The following is a 14,422-nucleotide window of genomic DNA, read 5'->3' on the forward strand; positions in this document are numbered from 1 at the left end:
TGATTTTATACACAGCCATAGGACCACACCTGGAGCATTGTGTGCAGTTTTGGTATCCAAATTTGAGGAAGGACATTCTTGCTATTGAGGGAGTGCGCACAAGGTTAATTCCCTGGATGGCGGGACTGTCATATGCTGAGAGGATGGAGCGCCTGGGCTTGTATACTCTGGAATTTAGAAGAATGAGAGGGGATCTTATTGAAACATAAGATTATTAAGGATTTGGACACGCTAGAGGCAGGAAACATGTTCCCAATGTTGGGGGAGTCAAGAACCAGGGGCCACAGTTTAAGAATAAGGGGTAGGATTTTTAGAACGGAGATGAGGAAAAACGTTTTCACACAGAGAATTGTGAATCTGTGGAATTCTCTGCCTTGGAAGGCAGTGGAGGCCATTCTCTAGATGCTTTCAAGAGAGTTAGATAGAGCTTGTAGTGACAGATTTTTATATCGTTCAAGGAATCTTTCCTCTAGCCACTATGATTGAAGACCGGGGTTTAGGAGATTATCGAAAGCATTCACAAGCTCTCCACAAGGCATTTAATGCCGTCCAAAGATAAATCTTCAAAACACAGTCTCTTAATTAATAGTTTTTTTTATTGTCGTAGTAAAAACAGTAAGATATTCATCCAAACCGTCTTGTTTAAGTACATTTTGATCTTACTCGTAGTCAAACTCGTGTATGTTGCAACCTGTGCATGGTCAAAAGCTGTGACCTGTCCCCCATGCTTCTTCAAACTAAACTTAAAAACTACTAGGGCGTCTGCGCGGGAATCGCAGCCGCAAACACGCCTCCGACTACGTATTAAATCCCACCCACATAATTACAGGCAGATAAAATTTAAAGGTTTAAGAAGGAGCTGCAGATGCTGGAAATTCGAAGGTAGACAAAAATGCTGGAGAAACTCGGCGGGTACGGCAGTATCTATGGTGCGAAGGAAATAGGCAACGTTTCGGACCGAAACCCTTCTTCAGACTGAGAACTTCTTCAAAGTAGGCATACCTTGAGATTGCGCAGTGGAGTAGACAAAATGTTTAAGAAGGAACTGCAGATGCTGGAAAATCGAAGGTAGACAAACGTGCTGGAGAAACTCAGCGGGTGCGGCAACGTTTCGGGCCGAAATGCATCTTCAGACTCTGGAGTCTGAAGAAGGGTTTCGGCCCAAAACATTGCCTATTTCCTTCGTACCATATGCTGCTGCACCCACTGAGTTTCTCCAGCACTTTTGTCTACCTAAAATTTAAAGGTAACTGGTTATAGTTATAACATACTGAGTTATGCTAAATAGCTACTACAGAACTCTTAAAGATAGCAGAGTCAAGGGATATGGGGATAAGGCAACAACGGGGTACTGAATGTGGATGATCAGCCATGATCACATTGAATGGTGGTGCTGTCTCGAAGGGCCAAATGGCCTACACCTGCACCTATTGTGTATTGTCTATTATCACTCCTCAGCTTCCTGGACTCCAATGCCGATAACATCTACAGCTTGATCCTTACCAACCTTTTGGTTACTTCTTCAAAAAGTTCAATCAGATTTGTATCCCTCAGAATCATCTCCAGCAATTGCTGATGTTTGGCTCACTGCTCTATAGTTCCTATGTTGTTCCTTACAGCCCTTCTTAAATTAAGTCACAACTAGCGACCCTCCAGTTTTCTGCCACCTCACCCTTTCCTAATGATGATGCGCATATCTCTGCCAGGGCTCCTGCAACTTCTTCTCTAGTTTCCCACAGTGCCATTGGATATATCTGATCGGGCCTAGGAGATTTATTTACTTTCAAAAGCTTCAGAACGTCCAGCAGATCCTCGACTGTAATATGGACTTCCTCAAGACATCTCCATTAACTTTCCATGATCCCCAATCCTCATGTCTCTCTCCACGGTAAAAACAGAGGAGAAACAATCATTGAGGACCGTTGCCCGTCTCCTGCGGCTCCACACAAGAATGACTACTTTGATTTCTGAGGGGCCTTATTCCCTCTCCAGGAAATTGTGGACTTGTGAGGTTCACATCAGTGGCAGGGAAGGTATTGAAGAGGATGGAAATGAACAATTATTGAAGGTATCAAAATTGATTTAATTGTTTGAGGAGGTGACAGTGAATAATTAGGGAGGGGCAGCGGATGTTGTCCACACGAACGTTAGCAAGACATTTGACCTGGTCCCTCTTCTTGGAATGATCCAGACATTTAAGATACATGTGATCCACAATAGGTTGCATTCAGAACTGGCTTACCCATAGACAGAGGTTATTGGTGATAGGGTGTTGGAGTCGGTGGCGTTCAGTAAGGATCAGTGCTGGTACATCTATTGTTTGTGAGATATATTAATAACTTGGAGAAAAATGGAGATTGATTGGTTAGTAGATTTGCAGGTGATGCAAAGATTGGTGGAGTTATGGACAGTGAGGAAGGCAGTTAAATAATAAAGCAGAATATTGATTAGTTCCAGGTATGGGTGGTGAAATAGTAGATGGAGGCTATGGGCCTGTCCCACTTAGGCGACTTTTTAAGCGAGTGCAGGAGACCCTGCGCTCGCCACATGGTCGCCACATGTTCGCTGGTGCTCTCTGGTGAGTCTCCTTCTTGGCCGCGAGGAGTTCCCACATTCTGGGAACTAGTCACGGCCTCAGTATGGTCGCCGCAAATTTTTCAACATGTTGAAAATTTTTCTGCGACCAAAAATTGGTCACCATGGAGAAAATTGATAATCCTGTCGTCATAGGTGCAGTTGTAGTGGAGTGGTCATGTAGTTATAGGTAGTCGAGATAGTTGTAGGTAGTTTTAGTTAATCGCCTTTGCTGACCGGTCATTTTCATTGGCTCATTGGGGGAAAAAGAACGTTAGCACGAGATTCCAGAACCAAGGATAACCGACCGGTCATGTTAAATGCCCACCAAACTTCACAGCTGTGTATCTTTGGCTTATTACAAGTTGTCTGGCTTCTTAAAAGTGTCTCCACTCTTTCTACCCCCTTCTCCCCCCCCCCATCCCCCCCCCCCCTCTTTTAAAGGACCTACCATACACTATGCCAGCCGTCTTAACCTTCCTGTTCATCGCGGTGTGTGTCTGTATCACCTTGGCTTTGAACCGTGTGAATTTCAGACAGTGCTCCCCCCCCCCCCCACCCCACTTGCCCTGGCCCCCGCCTTTGCGATGTGTGTGGTGGGTGCTTGGAACCCGCTGCCAGGCGTGGTGGTGGAAGTAACGTAGTAACATATAATATCAAGTTCAAGTTCAAGTTACATTTATTATCACATGCACCAATTGGTACAGTGAGATTTGAGTTACCATACAGCCATACAAATAAAAAGAACACAATACACGATAGAATTTAACATGAACATCCCCACACAGCGGAATCAATGTTTCCCACCGCGAGAGAAGGCAATAAATTCAGTCATCTTCCTCTTTGGTCACCCGTGGTCGTGGCCTTTGAGCCCTCTGCAGTCGCCGCTACGGGTGGCCCGATGTTCAGGCCCTCTCACCGGGATGATCGGAACTCGGGCGTCGGTATGGAAGAACACACTCAACGACTTGGAGTTTCCGAATCGGCCGCTCGAGATGCAGGAGTAGGCCATTCATCCCTTCGAGCCAGCACCGCCATTCAATATGATCATGGTTGATCATCCTAAATCAGTGACCCGTAGTGATAATAGATAGCACAGTGGCTTTTAGGCAGAGAATGAAGGAAATGGATCGTATACAGGCAGAAAGGATAAGTTTAACTTGGTATCCAATTCAGCTCTAATATGATGGGTAAAAGGGCTTGTGCCTGTGCTCCACTGTTCTATGTGCTAAGTGATTTTCAAGGATTTTTTTTTTACACAGTGCAAAATAGGTACGTGGACATAGATACATTGGCAAATTTAAGAAGCATTTGCATATGAAGAGATGGATGGAGGTAAACCATGTGAAGGTGAATGGGATTAGTTTAAATTTAAATTAGCATCAAGGTCAGGATAAACATTGTGGGCCAAAGGGCCTGTTCCTGTGCTGTACTGTTCTATGTTCTATTCTTAATAATGGTGTTCCGTAGCTTTGTAGCTCATATTCCATGCTTGGGTATTTTTCGTTGAAGTTTAGAATGCTACAGTACTGTTTCTGCATTTTTACTGTTGTGCCTTCAAACACTGCTCCTATCACAACATTGCACAAAACTGACAAGCCAGGCATATCTCTTTGCTGCCTTGATGGCACAGATTAGGCAGCATGACTTTGGACTGCAATGAGGTTGACAACAAAGCGATAGGGTTTTCTTGGAAGCCTGCATACATACGCAAACAGACAGGTTCAGAATACTTGTGTTCAAGAAGGAACTGCAGATGCTGGAAAATCGAGGGTACACAAAAATGCTGGAGAAACTCAGTGTGTGCAGCAGCATCTATGGAGCGAAGGAGATGGGTAACGTTTCGGGCCGAAACCCTTCTTCAGACTGGTTCAGAATACTTTCTTGATTAGTATAATTAAACTTCTTGGAGCAAAGAAAGATGAGAAATGCCATATAATGAGTTCTATTCCTCATTCTTCCCACTTTAAACTTTCACTTTGTGCTAAGACTTCCTTTTTTTGTGATATATATATATAAATGATTTGGAAGTAAATGTAGATGGTTTGCGGGGTAATTTTGCAGACGACATTAATATTGGTCGAGCGGTGGACAGTAAGGAAGGTTGTCCAAGGAATAACTCTCCATACTTACATTTAGTATGAGAAAACAGGTTTTTACCTCTACTCTTTGTGTTCTGCATTTCAGTGAATTGACATTTCTGAACCCTAATATTTCCCAGGGACTTTTGCTCATTGCAATTTTAAGGGCTTTATCAGATAACCAATCACCTACAAGGCATTGGTGAGGCCAATTTTGGAGTATGGTGTACAATTTTGGTTGCCTAATTATAGGAAAGATGTCAACAAAATAGAGGGAGTACAGAGGAGATTTACTAGAATGTTGCCTGGGTTTTAGCAACTAAGTTACAGAGAAAGGTTGAACAAGTTAGGGCTTTATTCTTTGGAGCGCAGAAGGTTAAGGGGGGACTTGGTAGAGGTCTTTAAAATGATGAGAGGGATAGACAGAGTTGACGTGGATAAGCTTTTCCCACTGAGAGTAGGGAAGATTCAAACAAGGGGACATGACTTGAGAATTAAGGGACAGAAGTTTAAGGGTAACATGAGGGGGAGCTTCTTTACTCGGAGAATGGTGGCTGTGTGGAATGAGCTCTCAGTGAAGGTGGTGGAGGCAGGTTCGTTTTTATAATTTAAAAATAAATTGGATAGTTATATGGACGGGAAAGGAATGGAGGGTTATGGCCTGAACGCAGGTGTATGGGACTAGGGGAGAATACGTGTTCGGCACGGACTAGAAGGGTCGAGATGGCCTGTTTCCGTGCTGTAATTGTTATATGGTTATATGGTTATATAACCTATGGTCATTCAAACACATAGCTTTCTTCAAGCCTCACCATAGGTTGATCGAACGGTACAATCAGTCAGTCAAAGATGATTTGTCTCAAAGAAATCCATGCTTGTCATCAATTACTAATTTATACCTTTCTTAATGACATTTAATTTTGTCTCTGGAATAGTTGGCTTGACCCCAATCCTACCTTGATAATGGAACACTATGGACTACATCTTGCCCGAGCATAGACTTATTTTTTTTACAAATTGTGGTTTGCTCCAATTGTGTTTCTGTATGTTTGGCTGGATCTACTAGCCTGTGAAGCAGCTGCAAGCAAAATTTTTTATTGTCCCTGTTCCTCAACATACTTGTGCAGTTAACGTTGAACTCAACTTGATTCATGGTGGTTTCAATCCAAGGAGGAGCAGCATGATGCATAATGTTCATGTGCGAGATGGGTTTTTTTTAAATTAGAGTACCTGTTGGAAACATTGCAAAGTCTGTAATTTTCTTCCCGTTCCTCCATGCATCTAATGACCAATGCACAATGGTTGCTGGACTCGCACAGTGGCACCTTACAATGTCTGACACATGACTGGAAATCACAGAGAAGAAGCTCGAAGTTATTCAGCATTTGGGGGAAAAGGAATTAATTGGTGCACTTTAGTTATTTTGGCACCTTTCCAAATACTGAATAATTTCAAGCTCTTTTCCTGCATGTTTTAGTTGAACTGAAATCCTTTGTGAATGTCTCATAGCTTGCATTTGTATTGTTATAAGCATTCTTTTAACACCATTTTAATAATGTGCATCTTTCTTTATCTTTTGTTTATCTTTGGGACTGACAGCATGGAAACAAGGCCTCCGAGTTTGCGCTGACCTGCAATCACCTCTTACACCAGCACTAGTTTGTCCTACAAACTAGGGACAATTTTAGGGCAGCCAATTAACCTACAAACTAGGGACAATTTTGGAATGTGGAGGACCACCTGGGGGAAACTCACGCAGTCACGGGGAGAATGTTCATTATCCGTACAGACTGCACCCATGGTCAGGATTGGACTTGGGTCCCTGACGTTGTAAGGTAGCAACTCATAACTCTGCGCCACTGTGTCGCGAAACAGTTCCATGTGCACCTTTCAGGTGTCACCATTGTCCAACACTTCTAGCAATCCCATCAAAGCTAGGAAGTTTGGGTATTAGGTCTAGTATTGTGCAAGAAAGTTTGAGTGTCCATACTGAGACTGCAAATCGAGGTGAGAGGTGAGAGACAATCTCCATGTTAACTTGATTGCTTCTAATACAAATGAATAATGCCTTTGCGTTGTGTGGGCAGGAGGTGCTCCATTCTAATCTATTAGCATAATTGTTTTATTTTTTTAATGTACAGATACAGTAGGGTGACAATGGATGCACTAAGACACAAAATTGAGGTCAGCACAGTGCAGCATAGTGGCACAGCTGGTAGCAGAGCTTCTGAGAGGAATTTTATCAGTGGGTACAAAGTTTATTTCAGGCCCCCTTCCCTTCTCCATTAGTCATCCTGTTTTTATCCACTACGGTTTTATGCCATGAGCTGTAGCCTGTAAGGCTTAAAAGGGTATGGACGATGAGAGAGGGGTGGAATGGAGTACTTTGTTGATTTTCTGCATTTGAGGCCTTCTGCTCCTATACTCCCTCCATGTTAAATATAAATAAATAAATAAATAAATCCAACTAAAATAAAAGGATCAGAGAGACGAAAGTACATTTGTTTTGAACATCTTTGTTTATGCTACAATACAGATAAGGAGAAAGAATTCACATTGAAACATCCTTTTATATTTCAATGCAGATCAGATCATCAGAAGATATCATTATTAGTAAAAAGTAAAAAAATGTAGATAGGCTTAGTATTTACTTTAAATAAAGGGCTTTCTTGGCCATTTTTGTGAACATTTTTGTATCAGTGCATGAACATTTATTATTCTGGTAATATTTGATTCAATACTGGCCAAATCCACAAGAAATTCCTGAGACATTGTTGACCTTAAATAATTCGTAATCAGCTTGAGTTTGCTAAATTACCTATCCGCAGAAGCTACTGTTGCGGGAATTATTAATAGTATTCTGAAGCTAACACAAACATTTGGAAGCAGGTCACCAAGTCTGTACTCTGTTAATAAGTTCAACAGATCTAATGGCTTTAACTGTGCATTTACAACATTTCCTTTATGTACTGAGGGTAAATGTTGCATTTATTTTCCAAAATCATCACCATTTTGGTCAACAGGATATTGCTCTGATAAAGATAAAGCTTCTCTCTCCACGTCACTTTCAGACATGTTGAGCTATTTCCACAACAAATCAACATTTTCTGCCAACTGCTTAACGCCATTGAAGCAGGCAGTTAATCTTGCTATAACATTGTCCACCACAACGTAAAATACACACTTTCCGAAGTCGGCCTCTTCTGGCATATCATCCGTGTCATTCCTTTCCTAAAAGTTAGCATCAGGTGTGCTGTCATCGTGCGGCCTTGCCCTCTTGCGCCAAACTCCACTACATCTAAGGGAGAGTTTTATTTCTATCTTTGGGTTTGACACAACCAATTTAGCTTCATTCCACATGGATTTCCAGTTGTTTTGAAGTTTTGTCAGATCCGTGAGGAGAGTTTCTATGTTTGCTGCTTCAACATCCAGTGTGGCATCTCTAGCTTGGATGACCTTGTTGCAAATATCTATGCCAGCTAATATTTTGTACCACACAGCTGACATTAACACACAGGCAAAAGATGTCCATGGATGTCATTTCTTGTTTTGGCCGTCAAATTTAGTTCACACTCACTCGCACATCCACTTATCCACTCACTCACAAACACACTCACACACACACCCACCCACACACGCACACACATACCCACTCACACACCCACACTCACACACACTCACACAACCCACCCCACACTCACACCCTCACTCACACACACACACTCACACTCACACCCATACACTCTCACATACACCCACCCACACCCACTCACTCGCACACCTACTCACACACACCCAACAACACCCACACGCATCCACCCACACCCACATATACACACACACTTACCCACACTCACACACACACTCACCCACGCACACCCACCCACTCCAGACCAGTCCCTCCACCGACACTCCTCGACTCGACTTCGCCGACCCTCGCCTCTCCACTGACCACCAGCTCCACGATGCAGACAGCACGTGGTCTGACTCTGCAGGGTCCTAGTGCTACCCCCCTCCTACAGGGAAGAACCATCAGTAGTGATGGGTCTTCCCCTTCCCACTCTTTTAATCAGGTTACCCCGACACACAACTGCTGGTTAAAATTCCCTGCTTTATTATGGATCATAATTTCTATGAATTACAATATATAAAACAATGTAGGCTCACACAAAATGTGAATGCTAGCCTTCACAAAATATATGCAAACATTTTCTGAGATTTCAGGAAATTCCTGGCCTCCCTCCTTTGGCTCCCGGGCCCCCTTTTGGACCCTGGGTACCATGTACCTTCTGCACCCCCATCTCATAGGCCCTGGCTGGTAAAGTTGCTGGCTCACATCGCTTGCTAGACCTGCATTATTGACAAACCTTCAGTGTCACAGCAGCCAACAAGAAAACATGTATTGAAAACTTGTCCTCAGTCATGTTGCCATGTTATCTGCATCACCTTCTCTAGCAGTGCATTCTAGGTTTTGTTCTGTGTCTGAAATGTCATTCAATTAATTCAATTAACAAGCTAATTTCAGAAATGAAGCAAAAGGTACACAGACGTGTACTACTAACTTGCATGTGTGGAGCATGCACCTAAAGTGGTTCCACTATCCAGGAACAGGAAGATTTTACTCTCCACTCTGTTGAGGGTCTGGACTCTTTCCGCTTCCTGGCAGATTCTGGCTCATATGTGGATATGAAGCAAAGTGTAATTTTAAGGGCCGGCAACTGATAGGTTATTTCCCTGTGCTGCCTAAATCGGACAGCTGTCTCCATTTGGTCAATGATTAGCGTGTTGATTCATAGTTGTTGCTTACTGCTAATTGCCTTACATTGACTGGCTGGCACAGCTAGTTTGGAAGACATGTGAACTGACAATCACAAGGCTGTGGGACAGGATTTACATGTAGGCCAGACCGGATAAGAGTGGCAGATTTCTATCCGCAGTGGCATGAAAGAATAGATTTTTACCACAAAACAATATTTTCTTGGCACCAGGTTATGAGGTTCTCAATCTCCTTCCTATATTCCGTCTCGTCATTATTTGATATACAGCCCGGTAGTTTCAGTTGGATTGGCATTTGGCTGCACAGTCATGAGCATATAAGGAATATAGTAGGGGGCTGAGAACGCAGGGCACCAGTGTTGAGGATTATCGTAGAGGGTTATTTGCCACCTATCCTGCCTGATTGCGGTCTGTTGGTCAGGGGGTCGAGCATCCAGAGTGCTGACTCCAATTTCCACGAGTTTGGTGATGAGCTTGGATGGGATGATGGAACTAGAAGCAGAGCTGTAATCGATGAACTGGAGTCTGACAAGGGTGTCTTTCTCATTCAAGTGTTCCAGGGATGAGTGTAAGGACAGGGCGATGTCATCCGCCATGGACCTGCTGTGGCAGCAGGCAAACTGCAGTGGGTACACAAAAATGCTGGAGAAACTCAGAGGGTGCAGCAGCATCTATGGAGTGAAGGAAATAGGCGACGTTTCGGGCCGAAACCCTTCTTCAGACTGAAACGTCGCCTATTTCCTTCGCTCCATAGATGCTGCTGCACCCGCTGAGTTTCTCCAGCATTTTTGTGTACCTTCGATCTTCCAGCATCTGCAGTTACTTCTTGAACAAACTGCAGTGGGTGATGGTTGCTTGGTAGACTGGATTTAATGTGTGCCATAACCAGCCTCTCAAAGCGCTCATGATGGTGGATGACAAGGCCTCTGGGCAATAGTCATTAAGGCATCAGTCTTGGATTTCTTTGGCACTGGGATGATAGTGGTCTTGAAGCAGGTGTGTACCTCCGAATAGAGTAGGGCGAGATTACAGACATCACTGATGAAATAGATAGGGTAAATGGGCAGTTTTGTTTACCGAGAGTAGAGGTATCAAGAAACAGAGTACAAAGTAGGTTTAACTTGAAGGGAGGATGATTTAATAGGAACTTGAGGTGCAACTTTTTTGCACAAAGGGTATTAGGTTTTAGAACGAGCTACCAGAGGAGGTAGTTTAGGCAGGTATCATCGCAACGTTTAAAAAACTTTTGGACAAGTACAGTAGAGTCAAGAGTCAAGAGTGTTTTATTGTCATATGTCCCAGATAGAACAATGAAATTCTTATTTGTTGCAGCGGAACAGAATATGCAAATATGCACAGTTTGATATGACAAACGAGAGAGAGAAAAAAGAATAGCTCATAATCACATTCATAATCATATATATATATATATATACACACACACACACATACACATACACACATACTCAAAAAACAAACAAAACAGTGCAACAATAATAAAAATAGTCTATTGTAGTTCAGAGCCTTTATGAGGTTTTAGTGTTTAATAGCCTGATGGGCTGAAGGGAAGAAGCCGTTCCTGAACCTGGCCGTTACAGTTTTCAGGTTCCTGTACCTTCTTCCCGATGGCAGTGGTGAAATGAGTGTGAGGCCAGGATGGTGTAGGTCTGTGATGATGTTGGTTGCCTTTTTGAGGTAGCGACTCCAATAAAACCCTTCGATGGTGGGGAGGTCAGAGCCGGTGATGGACTGGGTAGAGTTCACAACTTTTTGCAGTCTTTTCCGCTCCCGGACGTTAGGATAGGTTTTGACGGATATGGGCCAAATGCAGGCAGCTGGGACTAGTTTGGAAGGGCAAGTTCGGCCATATGGCCTGTTTCCGTGCTGTAAAACTCTATGACTCTATCAATGTCCATAAACATTCCCGCTAGTTGATCCAGGCAGTTCCTAAGGATGTGGCCAGGGACACCATTGGGCCCAGATGCTTTCCATGGGTTCACCCTCAGGGAGGCTGATCTAAGTTTTGCAACAGTGACCCTGGGAAAAGTTACACTCGAGTCTGACGGGATGGACTCTGGATGGGATCTCTCTCACTACTCACCTTCTGTGATTCCTGTTGCCCTCCTGCTCTTAAACATGGTCTGAAGAAGGATCCCAACCATCTGTCCATTCCCTCCACAGATGTTGCCTGACCTGTTGAGCTCCATATGGTTTTTTTACCTAGTATGATTAATGTCATATTTAAATGAATTTTAAAGATTTCATTTTTCTACATTCTATTTCGTTTTGACTCTTCTTGAAATGGTTTACATTGGCAAGGAGTCTGTTTGCTGACACGATCTGTCTGACTAAAAATCAGTTTGTTAATATGGGAGGGGAGGGGGTATTGGGAAGTGAGCCTCAGTTGAATAGGTTTCATGTGTTTGGTACTGTGTTTTCACATTGAATAATCAAGAGTGAATTTCATCTTCAGCTGAGCAGTTTGTGCTCGTATCTACCTGCTTTTGGTCCCACTGATTTGGAAATTAAATTGGGCCACTTCGACAATAGGTAGAAAACCTGTCTCATCAAATTACTTCCTTGGAGGTGAGGGTGAAAATTAACTCAATTGTCTCTTGTATTGGCTTTCATTTCTTTAATTCATTCCTTAATGTATTGAATCTGAACTTCATAAAGTACAGGGGCTCCCAGGTTATAAGTGAGCTGATTTATGGAAATCCAACCATGCAAAATCTGCCATATATTTCTAAAGCATTCTCAAGATAATAATATAATAACAATAATTTATTAATGCCTGGTGTAGATTGGTTATTGCATGTGAACCAATCAAAGTAGTGTAGCATCATTAACCCCACCTTACGGTACACTTTATATTAACACCCATTTGCTACATGAAGTAGTCTTGGAAGCGGTAGTGATGAACTAACAACCTGCTGTACCGCTCTACAATATGTTATGATTAACGATGATTTAAACTTCAGACCTGTGTTCATTAAGTCATTTACATGGCGTCAGAAGTGGGATGCCGAGATTGAGAAAGAGCTGCTAGCTGTGGTCATCGCTTGCTCAAAATTTAATTTCATCTTTCACAGTTCAAACCGATCACCAACCACTTGTAACCATCCTGAACAAACCTATCCATGCAGCGCCTGCACGCTTGCAGCGCATGACGATGTATCTCCAGCGGTTCGACTTCAGAATCGTTTACAAAAAAGGAAAGGACATGCTCGTTGCCGACACTCTCTCTCGTGCATCTAGGGAACGACATCCCTATGAATGTGATGAGCTCACTGTTCTCAAGGTTGACTTTGTTCCCACGGAAAGCCTGCGTTGTCTGGTTGAACACACAGCCGCTGACGGCATTCGATAGCTGCTCTCATCCATCATCAAAAGAGGCTGTCCAGACAAACAATCGAGCACACCACTGGAGGTGCAGCTGTTCTTCCTAGTCCGTGATGAGCTGGTAATACAGGACGGTGTCATTGTCAAAGGTCACAAAGTCGCGATCCCATCATCCTTACAAGACGAATACTATAAAGAGGTACACAACTGTCACCGAGGCCACGTTGGCTCACGCACAGAGCATGTTCTATTGGCCTGGGATGTCCAAGTACATACGGGACAGAACAGCATCCTGCACCATCTGCAACAGTTTGGCACCACAGCAACAGAAACAGCCTCTGTTACAACAGTCCCCACCAGCACTGCCATGGATATCTCTGGCAGCGGACATTTTAGATGGCACGGTAAATACTACCTAGCCCTAGTCGACTCCTACTCCAACTGGTTCGAACTCGACTTACTGCTTACCATCACATCCGACATGGTTACACAAAAGGTGCAGAGACACTTTTCTGTATTCGGCGAACAAGTTTGTCTGCAAACTGACAACGGAAGACAATTCACTAGCCACGCATTTAAGTACTTTGCCAAACGATGGAACTTTCACCATGTCACAAGCAGCCCTGAATACCCCCAAAGCAATGGGCTCGCTGAACGTGCCGTCAGGAGCGCAAAACAACTAATGGAATGCTCCCACCTGGCCAAGTCAGATGTTTACCTGGACCTTTTAAACATTTCTAGAGACGGGGTCCTGGGTTCACCAGCTCAACACCTGATGTCTCGGACAACACAACCTCCAATACCAGTTGCCCAGCGACAGCTGAAGCCACAGGTGTTTAAACCAGCTGTGGTCCAGAAGCGCATTCAGGAGAAACACAACATTCAGAAGCGCTCCTATGACAAGTCCAGCAAAGCACTGAAGCCGCCACTACAGGGTAAAGTAGTCCGTATACAGACTGCGGTGGGACATACCCATCTGGGTTTTGTTGTTGGCCCGTCTAAGGAACCCCGCTCTTACCTTGTCAACGCCGATGGTGTCCTGTACAGACGGAGCTGCCAGCATTTGCTGCTAGTAAACGAACCACGACCACCTCCAGCCGATCCATATGCTCCACCTCTGCCATTTAAACCCTCTGCTGCTCCTTCTACCACCTGTCCCAGCGTGCGCTCTACGCTTCGGTCGGCTACCCCATCTAACAACGTTACCATTCCCGCACGCTCACCCCACCGGTCGCCACAAGTGTCCCCAGCTACATTCTCCTTTTCGGGTTCACTGCCTCCCTCCCCCACTAACTTTTCTAGTACGGAGGGAGAGGGGTTTATCCGCACGCGTTCGGGTCGTATTAGTAGACCGCCTGACAGATACGGCGAGTACGTTTAAATCCGTGTGCCTAACAATCTTTTCTCTTTACGGGGAAGGATGTAGATTGGTTATTGCATGTGAACCAACCAGAGTAGTATAGCATCATTAACCCCACCTTACTGTACACTTTATATTAACACCCATTTCCTACATTAAGTAGTCTTGGAAGCGGTAGTGATGAACTAACAACCTGCTGTACCTCTCTACAATATGTTATGATTAAAGATGATTTAAACTTCAGACCTGTGTTCATAAAGTCATTTGCAACTGGGAAGACATTCAATTA

The sequence above is a fragment of the Leucoraja erinacea genome, chromosome 1 (assembly GCF_028641065.1).
Source record: "Leucoraja erinacea ecotype New England chromosome 1, Leri_hhj_1, whole genome shotgun sequence".
NCBI lineage: Eukaryota > Metazoa > Chordata > Chondrichthyes > Rajiformes > Rajidae > Leucoraja > Leucoraja erinaceus.